Genomic DNA, 6904 nt, shown 5'->3' with positions numbered 1-6904 from the left:
GTGTGCAAGGTGCAATGGCCACGGGAGGGGGAGGTTCAAGTTTACTATGGTGATACAGATTCTCTGCTGTTAAAGGTAAATGGGACTGAAGATTTAGAAAAGGGGGTGCACATCAGCTCGCGGATGGATTTCACCAACTGGAATCCATCACTCTACCCCGAGTTGGTGAAACGTCAAGCCCCCAACCAACTATTATGAATAAAAACAGGGATAAAAAACTGCTGGCTAACATTTAAATTACACGAGTGATGCGCAACCCCTCTAAAATTACTACCCCCCGAGGATATGTCCTGCCACAAATCGTCATGATCTCTAACTTTCCCCATCCCCCCACGTGTACCGTGAGCCCCCTGCTCCACCGCTTCAAACTCCCCCTTACAAACCCAACATATTTTTATATTTTTAATCGCGAGACGATCCTCTGCAGACAACACCATTGGATAATGGGTATTTCTCAAACGAGAAATAGCACCATTAGCCGTGCCAATCAGTTTAGTCAATGCCTTGTCAATGCACTCAGGCCTCTCATCCAATGTCTCAACCATTTCTAACAACTGCATGGTGTTAGAACTGTCTGTTGGTACGTGGGCGTAGGACACTGCAATGGCCTGATATACTTTGGCTCGCTTTGTATATTTGGCATCGATGATACCCACCAGCTGAGCCTCAAAGTCAACAGATATTTTGTTGCACCGAAGAAGGGTGTTTTGAAAATTTTTAAAGCGTAGAAAGGCCATATCCCCTGAAACCGTTTCCACTCTCTGGTAGCCATGCCGGCTTCAATACCTCAGGTGATCCCGTAGTTTTATATCACTACGGAATTGTGATAAGCATGTTGGACAGTAGAAACGTACCCCTAGATCCCTACCCCCCCCCCCCCGAAACTCTACTACTGTCAGTGATAGGGTTAAAATGACCGATTGTGTTCGGTTGACTAGGTGGTGTGTATAGCAACCAAACCCAGTGTTTAACCAAATCAACTGAGGGGCCCCTTACGGGAAATACCACCCCCTTCTTTTTAGAACGAACCCCATCTTCAAATTCAGTTTCGTATTGTACCACAGTAACGCCTATATTTAAATGGGCATTAGCCCTTTCAAAAATATCAATGGATCGAAGCGTTACTGGGTATTTTCCGTCTAGGCAAGAAAAATCTACAACTGGGAAAACGGACCCTTGCTTCCCATGTACAGCCCAATGATCTAAATTCTTCTTGGTAGAGTCATCTGCTAGAGGCTGAAAAGCTGATATGAGGAAAGTATATCGGAAACACTTTTGATCTGTTTCAAAACAGATCCGCTGGACACCACGACAACCTACTAGATCTGGATTATAATTTAAAACTGTATCACTTTCATGCCCACCTGCCCCCCTCTTAAAATAAAATCTTTCTTAAATTTACATATATTTACGCTTAAATTTTCAACAAAAAGAACTAGAGAGCCACTACTGTTTTCATTAAAGTTCTCGAGATGCGTTATAATTTGATCCACCCAATCCATGAAAACTCCCTCAAAATTTTCTAAATTTGAATAAACCAAACGCATCTCGGAATGTATATAATGATAATAAACCTCGCTTTTTCCCTCATTCAAATAAAAAACTTTTAGAACACAGGAAACCTTAATTGAATCCCTACCCCCCCACACCTGAATTTGGGTCTCCAGGAGTGCACAACTTTTTCCTAAATAGGCATGCATAGGCTTTACAGGATCAAACAAAATATGCCCCGCCATAAGGGCAGTAGAAGGGTCAACAAACATTGCAGCGAAAACAACTATATTATTTAAAATTCTGTTGGACAGCTGACAGTCTGGGAATGGTGTACCCCCCGCCACCGCTTCGAGAGGAACCCCTCCTCCCAGCTGGTCCATCATAACGTGCGTGGTATACACTTCTGGTGTTCGAAGTGGTGTCGAGTTGGGTAAGGAGGCTTGATAGTTCTATAGTACTTACAGTGGAAAAAAATCTAAAAATTTCACTTGGTGCTGGCTAAAGTATACCCCCGCAGCATCATGCTAGAATAACATTAAAAAATAACCAAAAAACTAGTCAATATTATCTGGAATTTGATGTAAATCATCCCATAGTGAATTGTTGGGGGACTCCACGTTTGTCTCCTCTTCTTCTCCAATTGACGAGCTGAGGGGAGATGGTGAATATGGAACCAGGACAACCTGTAAATTAAGAAATAATTTATTTTGAAAGTGTTCAAATCACCTCTACAGTTAAAATTTGGATAATTATTGCTTAATAATATTTGGTTAATTCAACTGAACGTTCCAACTCAAGATATGACATAGAAGGCGACAATTTGATCGTTTATTTTCAAAGTGCTAAAAAAAATTTTTTTCGTGGCACTTTCCCGCATTGCTTCTTGCGGCGCATCCCTGTGGCACTTCTCGGGGCCCGCATCGCTTCCCGCGATGCTTCTCGGGCCCGTGGCGCATCCCTGACCCGCGGCGGTTCCCCCCACGCTCCCCTGACTCGTGGCGCATCCCTGTGGCACTTCCCTGACCCGTGGCGCACCCCCCGACGCTCCCCTGACTCGTGGCGCATTCCTGTGGCACTTCCCTGACCCCTGGTGCATCCCCCGGCGCGCCCCTAACCTTGCCCCCACAGCACTTCCCGGACCCACCGGCGCATTCCGGGCTCCGCGGCCCGTATTGTAGGCCACCGCGCGAGTGGTTGAAATGAAAAGCCTGAACTTCAGACGAGAAAACAGTACACTTAAATGCTGTAAACCGTTAACTCAGTATATCGTCAACAATGTTTCCACATCACTAAAATATTGGCAAGGCTTTGTAAGATTGAAAGTTATTTTAAAATATCCTTGCGCAAATTACGGGATCCATATGTGACAAATAGATAAATGTGAATAATCTCTCAGTCCCCTTCTCTTGAAACTTTGTGATAATCAATTGTGAAAAATAGGGGATTTTGAGTTTCAAATGGTGAGCATTAATTGAAATTACCATTGAAAAATATTTGATTATGAGATAATGGTGAAGAGAGAGGGGGGGGGGAATGTATAGAAAATAGCAAAGATTAGAAAAAATAGCATTTTGAGTTTCAAAGGCGGTGATTATTAATAGAAATGACATATAAATATTCGCTTATGAGATAGCGGTGAAGAGATAGCAATCATTAGAAAAGAGGGGTTTCTTTGCAAAAATTACATTTAGATATGTAATATGAGGTTAATATCTCACAGAGATAAGTTTATATTGGGATTGAAAAAGAAAAAAAACAATGGAAGAAATAGAAAGGTAGGAAAAAAATGCCTACATTTGCATATCCCGGCTGCACTTGAGCATGTGAAGGCCCTGGTAGTGCATGCTGGAGGGCCACCTCCTGAACTTGCATAAGTGGGGCAGCTCTTGAAGGCCCTGGCAATGTATGATGGAAGGTGGACGGGCCGGCGGCGTTATATTCTTGTACTGATAATTGCACTTGTTTTGGGGTCGAGCCAGCGTACTTAATAATGGATGGTCTTGTCTCGCCCACTCTCGCTTTCTTGGAAGGAGGGGGCACGCATTCTTCATAATTGGCCTTAAAAAGAAGAGAAAAAATTAGTATCTAAATAATTTTCCCCTTTTTTACAGAAAGAAAGTTATTAACTACAATTTTGTTTAGAAAAGTATTGCATTTTAGTAAAGCAAAAAACCCATATTCTCCCCCCTAAATTTAGGAAAATTAACCCACCCTAAGTCTACCCTCTCATTGAGTTAATCATGTGTTTTATTCAAGCGAAAGCCATATCTTACTACCTTTTATTCAAATGTTATAGCTAAAATCACTAAGTGATGAAGAAGCAATTAAGGTAAGAAACAATTATCTTTTCTATTTTGTCACTATTAAAAGTGCTAACCCCCTCCCCAGCAAAAAATCCTGGATTCACGCTCCCCTCCCGGGAATATAAAAGAAACTCTATCGAAAGAAAGCTTGAAAATAATCTGTTTCTCTTCTCCAAAATAGCACATTGCATCTGCGCCTAATTATTACAATTGCCTCAAAGTGTTTTAATTTTGACGGAGAAACAGTTCCTTTGACATGACCGCGTTTGTAAACAAAACCGGAAAAAGGGTGACTGCTAATTTTAACCACGCACTGGAGTCTTGTATCAAAACAGAACGGCATTTTCACTAAAAATTGACAGAAGTCAGCGGTCACTTTAGCTGGAAATATAGAAGGAAGGATAATTATTTCTTTTTGCGAGAATTTGGGATTGTAAAACAATGGTGGGGGGGGGGGGTTAGGGTAAAAAGAATATATTTATGTTTTCCATTGATTATAATGATGTTTGTATGGTTTGGGGGGGGTTTGGGGTAAAGGAATATATTTATGTTTTAGCTGAATATACTGGAGGATGTCCAAGGAAAATAATTTTATTTGAAAATGTACTAAAACGGAACTTACATGGTAAATTGTAGTTATCAAGGCTTCTAATTCATCAATATTATCCATTTTAGTTGTTTACACGGTGTCACAATACTTTCTGATAAATGAATTACAATGCATGCCCGTTATATACGAAATCTCAAGGATGAATGTTATGTAACGTGGAAATAATATGCAAGCAGATCTCTGATTTCCTGAGAGGGGGGATGTATCCGACTCGTTGATTGACTGAGAAGGAAACACGTGATCTAACTGTTTCCGGGAAAGTCATACATTGCCTAGAGCAACAACAACAAATACTATTTCTGGACACCATGACATTCACGAACGATTACGCAATCAATTTCTCGGAAATGCACTTCCCCCTCGAGTCCTAGATCAATAACATTGTTCCCGTTAGAATTCAATGCGCATGTGCAACCTTCGTTCCGGAGTTATTACACATAGAAACATCAAATAAATCGACCTTGGAAAAAGAGGTCATTGACCGATTACGCAATCTTTCTTCCTAGGGAGGCTATGCCCTTATATGGGGTTCAAAAAAAGTTGTAGGTGGCAGCAGGGGTGAATCGTGGCGCTGGTACCCCCTCCTCTACTTATGTTCCTTCCTATGCTATTCTAAGGGTTTATGTTCCTTCCTATGCTATTCTAAGGGTTTATGTTCCTTCCTATGCTATTCTAAGGGTTTATGTTCCCTCCCATGCTATTTGGGTAGATTATGTTCCTTCCTGTGCTATTTGGGTAGATTATGTTCCTTCCTATGCTATTCTAGGAGTTTATGTTCCTTCCTATGCTATTCTACACACCTGTTCCATTTCTTTAAAGTATGTGCTATCAGACTGGTTTTTCTGATTTTTTGGGCATTTGCCTTAACTCGAGAGTAGTTTGTTATTAATGCGTCGTTGCTAATTAAAAAATTGGATGCTACAATCAGAATTGTTTGATTGACATTTGCAAAAAGGGATAAGGGATTCGCGAATTGGACTGTATGAACGATCTTATTTGAATAATAGGAAAAAAACAGAGCTAGATAACATTTGCGAACTGGATCATATGAAGATGGAGAAAAAGGTTTAAAGTAATTAGCAGTTAAGGTAACCACAATGGCGTTTGAACAGTGTTGTCAATTTAAAATAGAGTCTAACGTTATAGTATACTAAAAATTTGATACTAAGAGAGATGTAGATGACAAGAAAAGAATTTTAATAATGGATGTCTTTACTTCCTCTATACGTGCTGTATAATGCACAAGGATCGTTCGAACATTTTTGTCATTTTAAAATAGTCTAACGTTATAGTATACTGAAAAGTTGATACTAAGAGAGATGTAGATGACAAGAAAATAATTTTAATAATGAAACTCAGAACAAACCTTAGAAATCCTTGCAAATCAAGTAGTAAGGTGACTTCAAATCAAGTAGTAAGTAGTAAGGTGTGAGTACGAACCATCAAGGATCATAAGCACCAACGACCCTAACCAGCAGAGACATCAACCCTCCAAAGGTACCCTATCCCCAAACTCGAAGGGCGCCCCCTCCTCCCCTCCAACTTTTTGGCCATTTTTTATTTTTTTTTTAACATTATATATTTTTTCAACTTTTTTTTTACATGTCTTCGAATGAGATGAAACATACTTAAAAAAAATCATAGTTACATTGTATTGATTTTTCAAAGTTCATTTTGAATTTCTTTCGTTGAAATACAAGAGTTGGAATATTTCAGTAGTGTTTCATTGTGGTTTACCTTGTCACAGTTACATTCTCATGATTGTTCAAAGTTCATTTTGAATTTTTTTCGTTGAAATGCAAGAGTTGGAATATTTCAGTAGTGTTTTGTCGTGGTTTACCTTGTCACACTTACATTCTCTTGATTTTTCAAAGTTCATTTTGGATTTCTTTCATAGAAATGCAAGAGTTGGAATATTTCAGTAGTGTTTTGTTCTGGTTTACCTTTTCACACTTACATTCTCTTGATTTTTCAAAGTTAATTTTGGATTTCTTTCTTTGAAATGCAAGAGTTGGAATATTTCACTAGTGTTTTGTTATGGTTTACATTGTCACAGTTACATTCTATTGATTTTTCAAAGTTCATTTTGAATTTCTTACATTGAAATGAAAGAGTTGGATTTTTTCATTAGTATTTTGTTTTCGTTTACATTGTCAGAGTTACATTCTCATGATTTTTCAAAGTTCTTTTTGTATTTCTTTCTTTGAAATGCAAGAGTTGGAATATTTCAGTAGTGTTTTGTTGTGGTTTACCTTGTCACACTTACTCTCTCTTGATTTTTCAAAGTTCATTTTGGATTTCTTTCGTTGAAATGCAAGAGTTGGAATATTTCAGTAGTGTTTTGTTGTGGTTTAGCTTCTCACAGTTATATTCTCTTGATTTTTCAAAGTTCAGTCTGGATTTATTTAATTGAAATTCAAGAGTTGGAATATTTAAGTAAAGTTTTTTTGTGTTTTACCTTGTCACAGTTACATTCTTTTGATTTTTCAAAGTTCAT

Source organism: Artemia sp. Qi Xiang Cuo, chromosome 14, assembly GCF_049724085.1.
Source record: "Artemia sp. Qi Xiang Cuo chromosome 14, ASM4972408v1, whole genome shotgun sequence".
Taxonomy (NCBI): Eukaryota; Metazoa; Arthropoda; class Branchiopoda; order Anostraca; family Artemiidae; genus Artemia; species Artemia sp. Qi Xiang Cuo.
Note: the sequence above shows the minus strand (reverse complement) of the source record.